This window comes from Phoca vitulina, unplaced genomic scaffold, assembly GCF_004348235.1.
Source record: "Phoca vitulina isolate PV1807 unplaced genomic scaffold, GSC_HSeal_1.0 scaffold8, whole genome shotgun sequence".
NCBI classification, from domain to species: domain Eukaryota; kingdom Metazoa; phylum Chordata; class Mammalia; order Carnivora; family Phocidae; genus Phoca; species Phoca vitulina.
Genome location: NW_022589711.1, coordinates 24635863 through 24655343, shown reverse-complemented (window position 1 = coordinate 24655343; position 19481 = coordinate 24635863). Strand labels below are relative to the sequence as shown.

Below are 19481 nucleotides of genomic sequence, written 5' to 3'. Positions count from 1 at the left end.
TCTCTACCTCTTAAAATATTCTGATTAAGTCTTTCTCGATTATGGGGGAGAGGGTAGCAGCTGCAAAATTTGTCTTAGGTGAAGTCTTTGTAAAGGATCTTCACCTTCCTGTAGTAAGAATAGACCTCACTCTTGGTCCGATTGCTTCCTCCACCCCCTTCCTGCATCTACTCTGGTACTTCCAAGTTTCATACTAAGTCCCAATGACTGACTGAGATGAATGTGATTTGGGATCAGCAATTCCTCAGAAATCGAAAGATTTTCCCAAGACCTATCCACATTTTCTGAGGTGACTAATGAAACCAGTCCAGGTCTAGCTAACTCCCTGCGTGATCATAATGAAAAAATATTCCCAAAATAAAAAAAAAAAAAGGAAAACTATTTTTTTTTTAAAGTTTCTAGTTGCTTTTGAGTATGTTTTATCCAACAACATCACCGACAACATTCATTCTCTGGCATTTTAGTAGAAGTGTTAAAAATTACTTGGAACAAAAAGCTTCATTCAGCAGCAATCCCTCAGCCCTAGCTCTTTATTTGCCTGAGACCCACACCATACATGAAGAGGAGATCATTTTGATCATCCATGATCAGAATCCTGCACAGGCTTCGCTAGCATTGATATGAGGTCAACTAGCAGGTGACTCCCTTCAAAGGAACTATGGTTTTGAGTCATACTGTATGAGAAACCCATTTAAAATGAGTTTCTTCCTTTCTCCTTAGTCTACAGTCAGTTCCTGATTTTGATTTTGTTGGTGCAGAGTAAAATCAATGATTCTGACACATTTGCCATTTGGAGGGAATTGGTATATCCATTCTTTTTACTATTGAGGTAATTGGCTGGAATTTCACTGATTTAACTAGGTCTTTTGGTGTCAGGCAGATAAAGCTTTCCGAACTAGGAAATCAGAGTCAGTGTGTGGTTAATAAAAACAGGTTAATCTAAATTGATCCTAGAATGTATTTTCTACTTATGTTTGACCATGGGGGTCCCTGATGTCCTAAGAGTTCTTTTCAAACAAAATATTGAAGCCATACAGTGAGAAATCTATCCGAACCTTCCACTTTCACTTACTTAGTTTTTACTTTTCCTCATGTTCAGGCTATGACTTGGGACAAGGGAGATTGGGGAATTATTTTGAGGACATTTGGGGGTTAGAAGTCTTTCTTTTGCTTTTTACACTTATAATAAAATTTGGAAGCTCTGAGAGAACTAAGGAATTATATGACAAACACCATTCCTTTGTTTTGCATTTATTATATCATTTCTCTGGTGTCTACAGTGAATTAGGCATTAGAGATAGAGTGACAAATAAGACCTGCATGATTCTTGTTTTCGTGGTGCTTGCATTTCAGTGGAGGTCTTATTATTCAGACAATAAGCCAACCAGATAATTTTAGATAGAGGCAAGGGCTATAGAGAAAAGGAACAGGATCCTGTGATTGGATGGGAGTGGGATTGATGCAACTTTAGATAGGTAGTCGGGGGCAAGGGGAGGGTCTTCTGAGGAGGTGGCAGTTGAATGTAACAAAGGAACCAGCCATGTGACACTGGACAGTGTGCAGACAGAGTGCCTAGCCAGCGTCAAGGCTAATAATAGTCCCTTATTGTGAGGATTAAATTAGTTAATATGTGTAGAATGCTTAGAAGAGTGCCTGGCATCCATAAATGCTAACTGCTTTTCATTCATTGAACATTCATTGAGTATCCTCCAGGTGCCAGTGTCAGGGCTAGGTGCAAGGAATTCAGAGTTGCATGGAGACTGTCCCAACTTTAGAGTGTTCACTTCAAACTCTGGTGCAGTGATTCTCAATGTCTGGTTTACAGACCGTCTGCCTCTTACTCACTGGTCTTCCTTTTTTCCAGTCCTTTCCCCTACAGAATCTACCTAGATAGGTGTAGGGACTGGACCAGAAATCTACATTTTCTACAAGCTTGTTCCAGTTGATTCTTAGGCTCCTTAAAAGTAGAAAATCATGTCCTAATGCATAGACTGTGACTAATTCGTGGTTCTCTTTAATATAGCACATGTTATAGCATCAAGTATGAGTAACTGTCCCACTGCAAGGAGTACCTCTTAGTACTCAAGCGTAGCTTTGCCCAGCTTATGGAGCCATAAATATCATGGAATTATGTTTCACAATTAACGTTCTGTAATGGTTAGGCCTAACTTTTTTGTTGATCTTGAGCTGGCTGAGGATGTTGTGTGTTTTGGATAAATCTGCTTTTTGGCTATGGTTTGGAAGGTTTGCCTGACACTCTTAAGTGTCATTTAAAACCTGCCAAAAAAAATGGCTTTTACCTTTTAAGAAGAATGTGCCAAAGAATGTTTGCCAAAGGCCCTTGTATCCTGGAAGAAATTCTACTTGTAAGTAAATTTGCCTAACTGAAATTCCTCCCGTGGGCTCCTCCCTGTACCTATTTTTAAAGTGTAATGTCATCAAAAAGGGAGATGGGAAAGATTTATTTTATTATCTCTCCTTGGCTTTCTACTAGAATGTATCCAGTTCATTTTCTTACTTTAGAATGACTTATATACATTTCTAAAAGGTCTTAGATGCAAAGATCTCAAAGAATATTTGATATAAGGACAGATTCATGCTCATCTACTCAAGGCTGAGTGCTAACAGCCTCTTATATCCAGATTGGATCCCAGGCCAACTTAGCTGTAAGTGAGCCTTCCAATATTTTCCTGAAGAGGCCTTGGTCTGGGAACGGATGTATCCCATTTAGTTCCTTTTTAAGTTCTTATTTTTCTTCCTTTACTCGTTTCCATCCATAGCTACTCAACAGCTATGGCCAGATAGAATGATGAAAATGGAAAAAAGCTGCCCCTGAGGATGAGGTCATAAGTGGTAAGAGTGAATAAACTGATGTAAACTTAAGGCGAATTTGAGTCAGACACGGATCTGAGAATCTTGAAGTTGAGAGGGTGGGAAAAAAAAAAAAAACAGAAAAAAAGAAGTTCAGGGACTGCAGCCTGTCAATTATTCAGTTTTCTTGTTTAATTCTTCAGATTGGTAATCCCCCTCACCAAAGAGTATGGAGAATGGGTGGGAAATGTAGACCACATAACAACCAGTGAAAGATAAAGCTCCACTAAGGCTCAGTCAGTATCGGTGAATGATATAAATATGCAGGGCAATGAGAACTCAGCTGTGACACCAGAGGGAAAGAGTATATTAGCCCAGTACTGCTCCCTCAGACACTTTTCTCTTGTCATTTTGATTAGGTTTCACCCGAAAACATGGCTTTCTTTTTTTACACAAATAAAAAGATTCCTTTCCTTCCTTAGATTTAATCATTTATTCCAGCTTTTATGTTTTTATTCATTCAGCGAAGATTTGCTCAGTGTCCAGGGTGTGCCAAGGACAGTCCTAATTGCTGGGGACACAACACTAAAGAAGACGGAAAGGCCCTTGTCTTTATACAGTTTATACACCACTAAATTTCATTTCTTTTTCTTCTACAAAAATGATCATAGCTAGTTAGTATCCATGAGACAGGTGAAAATGTTGAAAGGAGCCCTTCTCTGTATAAGTGGGGACCTGGCAAAGGAACTGCAGTCCCAATTTCCTTGGAATTCGCTGTCCCTTTGGTTTTCTCTGCATATGAATCCAGTAATTTCTGTGTCCATTTAACAACTACTGTTTACTAAATTTTGGCTCTATCCCAGATTTACTGGTGATTTTGGCTAAGTCTTTGTACTCCAAAAGTGTTTTCTTGCTCTTATCAATCAGGCATGGGTGATATGATGGCAATGTCCCCAAACCTTTGAGGCCCATTTCAGTACCACATAGCTGCCTGACCCAGTTCAAGACGGTGCTCCCACAAAAGAGCCGCTGACTCACAAACCCAGCACATTGCTTCCCTGATTCCACTGTAACATTTCTTTCTCAAGAGTATAAATCTCAGGCCGATATTTAACATTCCTTTGAACTGAACCATGGATTTGTACCTTGTACTTCTTAAGAGCCTGGAGAGCTCTGCTTCCATTATTCATATTTATAAACATGTCGGAAACAGAAGGCACGATTTTATAATTCTCTAGTCACGGGTCTTTGAAACTATTTTACAAAAGAACATTTAGAAACGTCACACCGGCTCCAGCTGATTGTCTGGTTCAGAATTCTCTCTCAGAGTGGGATTCCATGCGGTAGCCAGGTATCACGGTGGTTGTACATGGCTCATTCTTTAAAAAGTGGTAATGTAGCTTAAAGATTCTTGAATTTAAAATTCTAAAATCAGATTAACTAATACAATTAGAGGGTTAGAGGGCTACAAGTTTTGGAAAACTTATTGTACCTCAAGCTTCCCTGTTTTGGAAAATGATACTACTACTTATCTAGTTGCTCAAGCTCACAGTTTAAGAGACATTCTTTTTTTTTTTTCCAATAAAAAATTCTGAGAGTTTATGTAGCCCTTTTTCAAATTTATATTTATTTTGATAAATGCATAATAACATTCCAAATTTAAGTTTTGAGGTAAGCTATGATTAAATGACATTGCATGATTCACAAAAGATAATGTTGAAAAACTGATTTTATTTCCCTAAAAAATTGTTTCTCAGAGTTATTGCAGTTTTTATAGTCTGATGTTATTTGGACAGCAACATCACTTCTTTCTTTCTTTCTTTCTTTCTTTCTTTCTTTCTTTCTTTCTTTCTTTCTTTCTCCTTTCTTTCTTTCTTTCTCTCTTTCTTTCTTTCTTTCTCTCTCTCTCTTTCTTCTTCTTTTTCTTCTTCTTCTTTTTCTTCTTCTTCTTTATTGTAGTAAGAACAGATAACATGGGATCTACCTTCTTTTTAAAGATTTTTTTTTATTTATTTATTTGACAGAGAGAGCGAGAGAGCACAAGCAGGGAGAACAGTAGAGGGAGAGTGAGAAGCAGGCTCCCCGCCAAGCAGGGAGCCCGATGTGGGTCTCGATCCCAGGACCCTGAGATCATGACCCGAGCCGAAGGCAGACGCTCAACCATCTGAGCCACCCAGGTGCCCCGGGATCTACCTTCTTAATAAATTTTTAAAGGTATACTACAATATGGTTAACAATAAGCACAATGTGATCCAACAGATCTCTAGAACTTACTCATCTTGAACAACTGACACTTTATACACATTTGGTAGCAACTTTCCATTTCCTCTTCCCCCCAATCCCTGGCAACCACCATTCTATTTCTGCTTCTATGAATTGGACTATTTTAGATACCTAGGAAATGTTCCTGAGATGTCCCTTTCTCACACAGCCAGTGCATCAGCGAGTTTTAGGACCTCTCCATAAAGAGGCGTCCTGAGCCACTACTACTAAAGTGTCATCATGTTTTGCCTGGACCATTGTTATAACCTCCTCACTGGAGTCCCTGCCTCCACTCTTGCTCCGGTCTAATCTGCCCAGAGAAATCAGAATGATGACTTAATGATGTAGACCAGACCCTGTCAAAACCATCCCATGCCTCCCTACTGAATTTCTGTGACCTCTAAGTTGCCTCCACAGCCCGCAAGGCATGCATACTATGGCCCTGCCCTCTTCCCGGACACCATCTTGTCAGTGCTCTGGTCAGTGGTCTCCTTGTTATTCTGGAACAAGCCCAGCTGGCTCCCAACCCTGGGACTTTCCACTTGCTTCTCTCTCTGCCTGAACTCCCTTTCAGATCTCTGCACAACTGGCCTCCTTCAGACCTCTGATCAAATGTCATCTCAGAGAGGTCTGCCTGGATCATTCGATTTAAAGCAGTGCTCTCTACTCCTATGGTAATGGTTTTTCTTCATTACCAGACACAGTATTACATATTTATTTTTTTCTTGTTTATTGTGTCCTCTTCAACTAGATGGAATTGTTAGCTCTGAAGCTGGAATGTCATTTCTGACCTCATTCACTGTTAAATCCCCTAAACTTAAAACGGTGCCAGGTGCATAGTAGATTTTCAACACGTTTGTTCAGTGAATTAATACTTTTTCCCCCCCAACTATTACTTTATTTATATTACTATGTTTAAGTTACATGGAAAAGACAACCAAGCAGTTCTGCCCCATTTCAGGAAAAGTTTCCAATCAACACCATCCCAGTTTGCTGTTGCAGTTCTTGCAGCTCACATCTCGAACCGTGCGGTGGCCAGTGAGCACGACCCGGTGTTGAACTTCACTGTACTGCGGTTAACTACCTTGTTAAACAGAAACGCTCTGCCAGGGGCTTCTGTGAACCGAGTGGAGATGAGCTCTGAGCGGTTGGTCAGGAGCGTATCGCGGTTTGCACAAGAAAACAGACCGCTACCACGATACGATCGAGGAAAATTCTGCCCACTTTTATGGCTGAACGCTCTTCGCTCCTCAGCTGGGATGAAGTGAATTCATACTTTTTACTATGCTTCAGGTCTAATTAATCTTTTACTTCTACCATACTTGGACAAGGAACTTCTTTCTCATTCAGAGTATCAGGAGGTAGTCCTCCTGTATCAAGATTTTACTGTTGGAAGAAACTATATTGTGGGGCCAGCAGAGACCTAAAAATTGAGATATATGGACCTTCAATGATTCACTTATTTTTTTGAAGCTGTTTAAAATTTCTGTGCTTCAATTTCCTTAATTTCTCAAATAAGGTTGATAATAAACTTTATCTAGCTGAATTCTGAGTTTGCTGTGCAAATACTTGGAATGACATAAAAAATCTATTAAAGCGAGATAGTGATATTTTACTCTACTATATTTTATTACCCTTTATTTCTATAGCTCTGTCTACATGTTTATTTTCCTTCATTATCAAGAATCTTTATATCAGCAGATCTTAGCATATTATAAATACACAATAAAAAGAAACCACTAGTGCTTTGTTTTGGTAACCATTCTGTAGTGTTTGGTTTATTGAGGTAAGAAATAGTTTAGTAACAGAAGTCTTAGATAAGAAGCTAAAAGAATTAGCAAGGACCAGGTTTTTAAATCCAAGTAAATCTCTGATAAAAGAGTCTGAAGTGAGGGGGGTTGAACTTGAATCCACCAGCAAAGATGTGAGTTTTCTGCAAGAGCCCTTTGGTGAGGACTCTTGGGAGGCCGAAACATGCAGGAGCGCAGGGTTCAGGTGCACAGGCCAAGGGCAGCATCCAGGAAGACAAGAGAAACATAAATCTCCCTGGGTGAGCTCTTCACTTCACTGCAAATGCCATGAGTGTTATTATTTACTGCGCTTCTGGACAATAGACCAGAATATCAAGTCTTCTGTCCTGGCTTATTTCCCACCCGTAGGACCATTTAAGAAAAACCCATTCAGTCACTGCCCATCCTCTCTGTATTTGCTCTTGTGATCACAGAACTGGATAACTCTAACTCTAAAATTCAATCTGGTTTGAAAGAACTCCCAAACAATGTAAATTACATTTTAATTTTTTCCCTACTTTATAGAAAGTGGAGCCCAGAGAGGTTAATTGAGTTGTCCAAGGCTGCGGAACAAGTTGGAAGTTGATTCCAAGTTGTTGCTCTTTTTATGTAGGTAGAAGCATGTCTTTATCCACATGAATTGATTTCATTTGGAAGAATCAGAAAAAAACTCATTGCTTCAGTATGTATTTTATGAGTTTTTTCAGACATTGACCTGGGACCTCATAACTATTTACAAGTAACAGTTGTTTTGGTGACTGTTTTAAATTGCCAGTATAGGAAAGGCTGGCCAGAGTAATCTCTCTCCGGGAGCTGTCTAGGTTCAAGTCCAGCTGTAGGGCTTTACTGTTTGGGCAGCCTCAGGCAAGGTCCTTACATTTTTTTGTATCTTGTGGTTATATTTCCTTTCTGGGAAAATGTGGATAATACTTGTATCTATCTCATTGGGTTGCTCTGCATAACTGAACATATATAAAGTATTAGAGCAGTGCCTAGTACATAGTAAGTGATATACGCATATTTATTTTTATAGTACCTAGATACAAATGTGGACAATACCAGAGTACATTAGAGCTTATTCTTAAGGGTTCTCATCTTGAACATAGTTTTGTAAAAAAAAGAAGCCGTGTCCAAAAGAAAGCACTTCATTGTCGTCTCTAGATGCAGTAATTCAAAGCCATCGCTAGATGGCACCTGTAATGCGTTGTAACTTCAGCGGCAGTGGTTTTAGCAAATGGGTCAAACCTGGGAATCTATTTTCTGTGCCTCACAGCATTGCGAACTCAGGCTGCCTCTTCCCCACAAGGTAGGCCTTTAACAGAACTGTTTTGGTCAGCAAAGTTTGCCTTCTGTGGCCGCTCTTGGGACCTACCCACAGGCTCCCAGTCCTCCTGATGGTAGCCTCACAGAAGCCTGGGTTTCCATGCCTCCATCCCTTGTGAATTTGCATATCAGGAGTGCTCTTGGCCAGGTGACTACTGGACAAGGTCAGAATCCTGTGTTAAGATTAGTTAGTGGTTCTCCGAATGTATCGTTTCAGCATCACCTGGGAACTTGTTAACATGTAAACAGTTGGTCCCCATCTCAGACCTGCTGACCAGGAATCAGTGTTTTAACAAGCCCTGCTGATGATTCTGATGTCTGCAGAAGTTAGAGAACCACCAATGAAGCAATGTTCAGCATCATATACATGTTGGCACTGGGTGGACCCTCAGAGAATATTTTGTACAACCCTCTCATTTTGTTGAGAAGGAAACTGAGTCCAGAGAAGTTAAATGACTCACTGGAGACCACAGGGTTAGGCTTGTGGCAGAGCCAGGTCCCAGGGCTGCCAAGTTGCATCCTCCAGCTTTTCTCACCCTCACCCAATTTCCCCCTCACAACTAAGGCTACCAAGTACATATTCTAGCCTGATTCCTACTCATGAAGGAAAAAAAACTTTATCTTTTTATACAGGAGTGGATTCATTCATTACAACTGACATTTCTACAGGGAAAAAAAATGAAGTGTGATGCGCGCGCGCGTGTGGGTTGGAAGAGTGTGTGTGTGTGTGTGTTGGAAGTGAGGGGGATCAAGTAAAAAAAAAGTCACATTCTCAGTTGCTAGGAGAGGCAGTTATGCAGGATACCCTGGGAAACAGGTAGGTGCAGCCAAGACAGGCAAAGGCATTAGGGAAGACATGTAAGAGGAGGAAGCTTCAGGGCTGAACTTTGGGGGTGATAGGTAGGAGTTCACCAGGGAAAGCAGGGAAAGGATATTCAAAAAGAGAGCTCAGCATGTGCAAGGCGTGGGGTCATGAAACAGTGTGGCGAATCACAAGAGTTTGGTTTGATGGTGGGGTAGGGTGTATGTGGAGGAATTACCATGTTATAAATAATAATGACATTACTACTGCTACTAATTGCTGACACTTACTGAATATTAACTATGCACCAAGTATTGCACTAAACATTTTACATCTACTATTAATTTAATCCTTAAACAACTTTGTGAGTGTCTACTCTTATTCCTATTTCATAGATGCCAATAGAAACACATGTACTGTTCTATTTTCCTTAAAATCAAGTGTTACTATTTTCCATTTCTTAGACAGACATTGAACTTGGAAAAAGAGCCTTGATATTTACTTGTTCCACAATGATCTCCATAATGCATAGTATATATTTTTGAGGTAAGAGGAATATGTTTTTAGTACATATATTTTTTTTAAAAGCGTATTTTTCTTTTTTTTAAAAGACTTATTTATTTATTTTACAGAGAGAGACACAGTGAGAGAGGGAACACAAGCAGGGGGAGTGGGAGAGGGAGAAGCAGGCTTCCTACTGAGCAGGGAGCCCGATGCGGGGCTCTATCCCAGGACCCTGGGATCATGACCTGAGCCAAAGGCAGACGTTTAACAACTGAGCCATCCAGGCGCCCCAAGCGTATTTTTCATAAGTGCCTAAAATCAGGAGGATTTTGACAGCCTTTTTTATTTTATTTTTTTTATTATGTTATGTTAATCACCATACATTACATCATTAGTTTTTGATGTAGTGTTCCATGATTCATTGTTTGAGTATAACAACACCCAGTGCTCCATTCAGTACGTGCCCTCTTTAATACCCATCACCAGGCTAACCCATCCCCCCACTCCCCTCCTCTCGTTCTAGAACCCTCAGTTTGTTTCTCAGAGTCCATAGTCTCTCATGGTTCATCTCCCCCTCCGATTTCCCACCCTTCATTTCTGCCTTCCTACTACCTTTTTTTTTTTTTTTTAACATATAATGTACTATTTGTTTCAGAGGTACAGGTCTGTGATTCAACAGTCTTACACAATTCACAGCGCTCACCATAGCACATACCCTCCTCAATGTCTATCACCCAGCTACCCCATCCCTCCCACCCCCCACCACTCCAGCAACCCTCAGTTTGTTTCCTGAGATTAAGAATTCCTTTCTTTTTTTAACTCAAGGAATGAATGTCTCATTATTCTTTGGTCTATCAGAAACTCTGGAAGTAGCCAGGTTTTCATGATAATAGATGATTTGTGTTTGAAAAGTGGCAAAGAAAGCTCATGTCAATGATTTGACTCACTGAAGAAAGGAAGCTAAGTAATGACTGAGTGATCTGGTCTGAAATCATTGGCTTGGTTATATTTTTGGTTTAGACTGTGTAAACATTCTCTATGAATGTGCTTTTCACATATTAAATGGATATCAGTCAATATTAGCATCTCTCCTTCCTTGCATGGGAGTACCCACAACCAAACTAAAAACTCAAGTTATAAAGTTCTGGTAGGATTTGGAATACCTAGCTCTTCCTAGGTAAGCTTCCAGAAATCCCTGGAGTCTTTGGAATACTTTTCAGTGATTTCATTTTTTTCCTGGGATCATGACCTGAGCCGAAGGCAGATGCTTAACGGACTGAGCCACCCAGGCACCCCTGCATTCTCCTTTTTCCAAAAAATATTCAAGATCATTTCAGCCCACTTTCCTCCACATGGGTATAATATATAGAGGAAAGCACACCTCTGAAATTCATACCACACTGTTTTGGGGGTTTTGTGCTTTTTTTTTTTTTTTTAACATGAGACCTTTACTTTATAAACAACAGGCAAGTTTCAACACACTGGGAGCAGCGTTATAAAGATTTCTGTCATAACATATAGAAAAATATTGTAACATAAAGAAAATAACAAAAATTTTTGTTGCAACCTTTAGAAAGTGAAGCGTAACTCCTTCATATAATCTTTGATAGTATGTATTTTTCAAAAACATGTTCACAAGCCTACCAACTCTCTACTCTTTGAGGGCAGAGCTCTGGTCTTATTACCCAATATTCCTTCAATGTCTAGAGCTATTCCTGATCCATTGTGTTTGCTGGATAAACACTTGTGGAACTGAAATGATAAAATAGAATAAATTCCAAATATTTTAATATTTTTGTGATAGGTTGCCTTGTGATTTCTAATAGCATTGCAGTCAGAGGCAGCAATGGTTAAGAGCTTAGCTTCTGCTCTCTGCTGCTAATTTTCAAATCCCCAAATGAGATAATCTTAGTCTAACTCTCAGCATAGTGCTGAGTTCACATAATAAATGCCAAGTAGATGTTAGCTTTCAGTGATTTGGGCTATTTTTTTTTTTTTTTTTACTATATATATATTTGTCTTCTAAATAAGAACCCATTTTTTCCCTGAGGACTTTCAGTTAGATTTTTCAAAACAGGAATAAGCTCCTTCTTTAGGGGTTATATATAAAGTTGGTAGGGGGAATAAAATATGCCGTATTTTATAATAAATTTATATATAATTGCTATTTTACATTGCCTGTATCACCTAATACTCCAACGTCTCATTCACTCGTAATGTTTAATGGGAACATATTTTAAAATAAAGTATGCTACAGAGTCATAAGTATAATTTATAGTTCTTTCCATGGTCCTTGTACTCTAAGCCTTTCAAGCATTCAGCAAGTATAACATGACCCCTTTTAATGAATGAGCGATTTGAGGCATCAACTAATGACATCTGACGTTTCCCTTGCATGTGGAAGATACATGAGAATGACCAAATTGCAACTCTGAATCCGCATTGCTCTATGTGTAACAGAATCTTTGGAAATTTGTCTCAGCCACATCAAGACAAATGCATAAACAAGCCTAGTACTGTGAAAAGTCTGAACAATGGAATCCTCTAGTCCAGCTCTATCCAATAGAAACAATGGGAGCTATTCAGACAATAGAAACTAAGAGAAACATATATGACTTCACATTTTCTAGGAGCCACCTTAGAAAAGTTAAAAGAAACAGGTGAGATTAGTTTTAATATGTTTTATTTAACTCAAGATGTCCAAAATATTATCATCCTCATGTGCAATCGATATAAGAGGTATTGAGATATTTTACGTTCTTTGTGTTTTCATTGAAAGTCTTAGAAATCCTATGTGTATCTTACACTCACAATACATCTCAACTGGGACTAGCCACATTTCAAGTGCTCAAGCCATGTGACTCATGGCTACCATATTGGGCAGTGCTGCTCTAGTCATTTCAGCTTAGGAAGCACCAGAGGGCGGGGGCATGGCGTAGAGACAAGGAGACAAAGACCAGCTTGGACTACTGTGTGCCTGTTCTTGGCTCTGACATTTGATATTGAAGTGGCTGTGAACAGTGATTTAGTGTCTCTGGGTCTCAAATTTCTACTCCTTGTAATGGAGGTTGTTAATAGCTGTCATACTCCTCTTAGGAGGCCGGGGGGAAGATTAAATAAGATATTGTATGTGTAAGTGCTCTGTTAGATCATAAAGCACCATACATATGTAAGGCATTATTACCCCTGTTATTGTAGATTTACTCTCATGACTTGCCCAAGGCCACATTCCCGGTTGGTAGGAGAATCAAGGATAGAATCTGGAGCTTCTGACTTCCAGCCATCTGCTTCAACTAAAGTTGTTTGTACAAGCTAGCTTTAAAAAAACAAAACAAAACAAAACAAAAAAAACCTCCAAACCTTTCTACTTCAAAAAAGAAATAAGGAAGAGAGTGTCACTAAGAAGTAAATTCCATGTAATAGTTAGGGTCTTCTTGACCACTGTCATAATGTTCTGAAGTTAAAATTATACATATAGGATATTTATATACTTATATATCAGAATTACAACCAACAAGGATTGGACTTTATTGCTGTCATATAATATAAAACCCCATGTTCTTCAATGTTTCAAACAACTTCTAAATTGAACTGTGGTTTCCCCACTCTATTTACCTCCAAAATATAGTAGAACCACAAGAAAGCCCTTCTGCAGTGGGCTTGATTAATAAAACAGATATGGATCAATTCAGCAGATTTTCCATGGATAGGTTTGGTTACAGATGTAGTTCATTAATTCCCATGTGTGAGACACCTCTCTAGTGTCAATCCAAGAGACACATTGATCTCTGAACACAAAGTGGGAATGATTCCGTTCAAGCCATACTATTTAAGTGCTTACTGTGCATAAGGCACATTAGATATTTTAATGAGTGAAAAGAGTTTATTTCCATGATAATTGTCTCTTAGAGATATATGTTATTTAACTTGAAGAAAATATGGAAACTGTCTACCAAAATGTCTATGACATATGATTCAGTAATCTGTATTTTCAGAAAGTAAAAAGATGATCAGGAGGGTAGTTCCAGATTATTTAAAAGTAATTTTAAAAAGTGACATTCTTTACTTTTGGAGGACACACAGAGGATTAGTTATCATGACCTATTTCCATGTTTCTAACCGTAAGTCTATCATGGTTTTCATATTTACATTTTTTTGTTGTTGTTGTTATTTCCTACATTCATTTGAAATGAATTTCTTCATGGAACTTTAAAATCCACACAAAATGTCTAGAGCCTTATACTGTGTGAAATTAGGCACAAACCAAGTTCGTTTTCACTGAGAAGAAACCCACTCAAAAAGTTCTTTATTCTTTTTTCTGTCAAATTCCTTCTTTAAAGTGACTTTCAGCTGGTTACTTTTATTAGAAAACTATCATATACAAGCTTCAGCCTGCCTGAGTTGATGACCATGTTGAATAAATGTAATTTTTATTTTCATTTGTTGAATCATTGTTGTTGACTATTGAATGGAATCGTTTTTTGAGTAACCTTTACATTTTATTGCTTTTGCACCCTAGTTTAAAAACAAAGCTTAATTTTTTAAAAGTCCAATAAAATGTATTTTTGATATTTCCATCATAACTTTATAAGCAATTCCTCTCCTCTACCCTATAATAACCACCTCTTGCATTTTTATGATTTAGTTTAACATTATTATTGTAATTTTTTACTGGGTGAGCCCATCAATGTCCTTGGCAGCAAGATTTCGTTACAAGAAATCCAGAAGCCGAGCCTGTAGTTGATTGCAACAATTATAAAATTTCTCTGGATTGAGTTCAGAGCCTTACCCTGACATTATGAATGGAACGGAGTCATACCTCCTTCATCAGCTTTTCCAAAATACACCATTGGTTTGAGTCATATAAGCTGTTGCTTAAACGGACATCTATTTTTTTATTCAATGGTTTTGCATTATAAATACTTCATTTGATCAACGTCTGGCTTTGATGGCATCCAGCCAAAATAATTAGAGGTACCTGTAGTAAAAATGTGATACTTCAGGAAAATCATTTATGTATTTGCATTTCTTCAAAAACTCTGAATGAATTCGTTCTAGACAGGCTGTGGTCCCACAGCATTAGCTATAGGGCCAGATGCTATGCTTTTCTTTTTGTTCAAGTACACCTTGAGCGAGAATGTAAAAATCTGAGGAATCTTGACTATTCATTCCTCAAATTACTAAATATAATGACATAGACTATGAAAAGCCATTGTACTATTGAATATCAGGAAATACTGAGTTGGGTGTCCAAAAGTCACACTTACGAACAGGCAATGGTAATAAGCATAGGATGGCTACGGATACTATGAAAAGGGTGTTTTTCCTTTTTCCAATCAAAGTTCTCAAAAGTTAATGATGTACTTTATATTTTAATTGCTTCGACTAAGAGATCAATTAAGGAGTAAGAAATATTGGCATACTGTTGGTTTTTAATTGCAGATATGTTCAATATTGTATATGAATAAAACTGCATTTGTTATATCTTGCTCTGTTTCATACATCCTAGATTGTCATTAGGAAAATTTAGTACATGTCACTTCAGTCATCTGAAAGGAATCATTTCTTCATTTCAGCTCATAACATAAAACTCTAAAGTATCAGCCAGAAAAACAAAACAAAACAAAACCAACAAAACCTTGGCCCAATTAAGAGAAATTTGATAATGGTAGAAAAGCACATACAGACATGACTGGGAGATGATAAGATTATTTTAATTTTCCCATTTGCATTGGAATTATTTATTTTACAAATCTCCAGATCTTTTATTACTTAAAACCCTCTGCTGAATCATGAAAAGAAGCTTAAGTTAGCAATTTTCCTCTGCAAAATCTAGCTGTTAGCATCTGGTGAACACTTGGATACCTAGTCAGGTCCTATGGAAATAATTATTTTAAGACTCTATTCAACATGCCAGGGCTTAAGAATCAGCTAGAATCACACTCTGCACATGTATTCTACCCTGGAGGATTTTTAAAGCCTGGCATTAGCGATGGCCTCCAGGCTTTCTGCAGCAGTGAAGATGGGGATGGGACATGGGACCTGCAGGCAGGCTGGATACCCCAGTGTCTGTCAATGGTCCCTGTGCTCGGGGACAGGGACTTCCATCTGCAGTTGGCCTGTGGACCACCCAGGGCCGGGCCGCTGCACCACCCGCCATTGCTTCTCACACTTACATTTATTTTATTTTTTTTAATTAATTTTTTTTTAAGATTTTATTTATTTGACAGAGAGAGACAGCGAGAGAGGGAACACAAGCAGGGGGAGTGGGAGAGGGAGCTCGACGTGGGGCTCGATCCCAGGACCCTGGGACCATGACCTGAGCTGAAGGCAGATGCTTAACGACTGAGCCACCCAGGTGCCCCTCACACTTACATTTAGACTTGGCCGGCCTGTGGAATCAAGAACCAGTGTCCTTTCTTGTGCCTTCCTGGGAGCACGCCTGCAGCTGGTTTCTGTCTCTTCACCAGATGCTGCTTCACTTCCAGAACAGCTTCTGAGGTAGAAAAAAGAGGATACTTTTACTCAATTGGAAGACAACAAGAAGCTGAGTTGTTATCAAAGTATATTGTTTTGGGGTCAAAGGAAAAATTATATACTAGGAATGTATAAATACATACTTCAATAAAAAATGCTATTATTTACCAAAATGTAAGTGCACATTTAGAAGATATTAGAGATTCTTGTATAGTGATTAAGAGAGAATAATTTTTTGTGTTTCTACGTATGCAAATACGTATTTATTTATTTTAATACATATACTATATAGAGTCTTTGTCCAGATAAACAATCTATTGTGTATCTTTATTGCTTTTCATGGTTATATTATGTGTTAAGTTCTCATTCATTTAATTCCCATTAATACAGATTTGAGTTAATTTAGAAAGGATTTGGCATTTGTTACAGAGGGAGCAAATTTATGAGGAAGTAATACCTAAGGGAGAAAAGTTAGATTTATTTAAGAAAAGTAAATTTTTCCAGCAACACGTTCCATCTAATTTGCATACAACAGTATTTGAGTTAGAAATTGTTCTTTGTTATTTATCAAGTCAGATCTGATAGAACTGTAATTTGGCAACATTTTCAGGTTTTCATTTGAGCTTTTGCTGTAATTTAATTAGTTAAATATACTTTATAAATCATCTGTAATTTAGACTTTTTACAAATCATATGGGACTTCTCTCCACGTGAACTCAACTTTCAGAAATTTAACTGTGTTTTGGATAATAGATACCTCTAATTTATTTTGGTATATTTTGTAGGTACTTATTTAGAAATATTCTCTACATTTTTTGCTCAAAAAAGACTTAAACAGGAACAACTTCAGACATTTAAATAAATAAAAAGATTTGAAAGCCCATGATTGGTTGGTTAAGAAGTAAGTGCAGAATTGGGTATCCAATTTAGAATTTCTGCAATGTGATATAAGTGATATATTCTAGAGTAGTAATATTCAGTAAAACTTTGTGTGGTAATGGAAATGTTACATATCTTACTATTCACATAGTGAGTGGTCACATATGACTATTGAGTTCTTGAAAGGTGGCTAGTGTGAGTGAGGAACTGAGTTTTTAGTTTTATTTCACTTTAATAAATTTCAATTGAAATATCTACTTGTGGCTAATGGAGAGTAGAGATCTGGAGTTTTTCTGTATTCTGTATTTAACATGAAATGAAGAAGTACTTGAATGTCTTCTAGCTGCTGAATGTCTATGAAACACAAGTGTCCCCAAAACACAAAGCCAGGGCTCTGACACGTGTACACAGGCCTGATGGCTGGATGCACCAATACTCTGAACTTTGGCTCAACTTGTGGATATTCAGACACAAGTCTGGGTTCACTGTAGGTGATTTGAGAACACTTTGTCTCTAGGGAAAGCCGTGGGATCTCAAATGATCTCTGATAATAACATTCAATGATGGTAAATGGACTCAAGGGCTTGACTTTTCCAGTTCGTTGCCTGTATAGTGTGCCTGGCAGTTAATAAAGACAGATGTGAAGGAGATACTGCACAAACAGCTGCCTCCATGAAAAAGAAACTCTTCAGATTCAGACTGGACAGGAGAAACAGGCTGGTAAATACTTTTGTGCCTTTGCCCAAGTTATTCCTCAATAAATATTCATAGAGCACTGCTATGTGCAAGACACAATGCATAAATGTTGAAAAATAATAGAGCCCTCTGCCCTCACGGTGGTTAACTATATTAGACAATAAGATTTTTTCCAATGTCTTCTTCCAAAATTCATTTTTTCCTGGATATGGTGAAAATAAAATAGGAGAAAGATACACAGGATGGACAGAAATGCTGAGGATCACTATCATGTGCGTATCATACATCTTATTCCTTTTACATCTCTCTGCACTTTTCACAGTTCTGCACCCAGATAGATGACAAAACCAGTTTTTGAAATGCAACTCTGGAAGCAGTGAAAATAAAAAAAAAGACCCCAATGACGTTTTTAGAACACGAGATGAGTAGCATCATTTAGCATTTACTGAGTGTTTACAACATGTTTAAAATGAGTTCTTTCCTCTCTAGTAGCCAGAAGAATGTCCTTTAAAATAATTACTACTTTTTTGTTGCTGTTATGGGATGACGCTTTTTTTTCTTTGCCAATTAAAACACTGTAAGAGAGAGTGCTACCATCACCACTTAAAAATAAATCAAATTATTCAATATTCAAACATGATTTCTCCAAATATATCATTTGATAATGTCCTTGATTTTGTAGACAGACACTTTGAAAATAATTTTAAAAAATGAATTACAAAGCAATGGAAAATGTCACAAAGAAAAAAAGAGGTAAACTTATATAAGTGCTTAAAAACCAGGTGCATGTAAAAACATTATGAGCAAAATTAAAAGGTAAAGAGGAGTTTGCTTTATTCTTTAAACACTTTTATACCCTACCGAGGGTTTGCAAACATCGCCACAAATTCTTTGATCCTCCTTTGTGTTCCCTCCCGTTGAGTCTGGGAGGACTGGTGACTGCTTTGACCCAGAGGGCACAGTGGAGATGTCACTATGTGACCTATGAGCTTGGCTCACACAAGGCCACAAAGTTGCTGCCTTGTTTCTAAGATATTTTCTTTTGGATTCCGGGTCTCTAAGGAAGCCGTGCGGCGCCCCCGAGACCGCTGCGGAGGAGCCGCCACACCTTGGGGCTCACTGGCAACGCCGGCGCAGCTCCGTCCTCCTTCTACCCTCGCCAGGTCTCTGAACATGTAAGCCGTTTGGGACCATTTAGAGCGGCCGATCTGCCAGCTGAGTAAGCCATAAGAGCAGAAAAAGCAACCAGCCGGGACCCATAAAATTATGAGATAAAAATAAAATGTTTGTTGTTTGAAGCCCCTGCATGTTGACGTGGCTCGTTATGCAGCAGCAGGTGACTGGAGCTTAACCTCTGGTATGATATGTTTACAATGAAAATTTAAAAATTAAATGTGAAATATACTCTGGGAAGTGATTTGCAAAAATTGATAAAGACAGTCTTTTTTTTTTTTTTAAAGACAGTCTTAGTATTCTTATATAAAGAGCTCTTACAAATCACCGAGAAAAAAAATAGCAACACCGTGTAGGAAGGTGGACAATTAAGTGAACATAAAATTCACAAAAGAAAAATGAAAAGGCTAAGAAACATGTAAAAAATATCCAATCTCATTAGTAAGTAAAGGAAATGTAAATTAAACAATAGAGTTAAAATTTGGTTATCAAATTGGCAAAGATAAAAAGTTATATTTCATGTTGGTTTGGGTGAAGTGGCAGTTTAAATGGCACAAGTTTTCTGGAAAATAAATTGATACTACATGAATAGAATTTTAAGAATATCCTATTCTTTGATACCATAGTAGAGTAGAAAAATACCAGGGCTTTAAGTCACATAGACCAAGCTTTGAATCCTGGATTTGCCATTTACTTTTGCTAGATATTTGGAAATTTGATTTATCTCTCTCTGAGTTTCAGTTTTCATAGAAGAAAAATGGGGC

At 38.0% G+C, this 19481-nt stretch overlaps 1 protein-coding gene across 2 annotated transcripts in view; it reads right to left on the bottom strand.

Annotated features, from left to right (window-relative positions):
- COL8A1 (collagen type VIII alpha 1 chain) overlaps positions 1-19481 on the bottom strand; it is a 160980-nt gene that overhangs the window by 40044 nt on the left and 101455 nt on the right. For both annotated transcript variants that reach the window (XM_032406406.1, XM_032406407.1), the window contains exon 2: positions 15868-15988. The gene's annotated coding sequence lies outside the window, so the exon portion shown is untranslated. The remainder of the gene's footprint in view (positions 1-15867; positions 15989-19481) is intronic.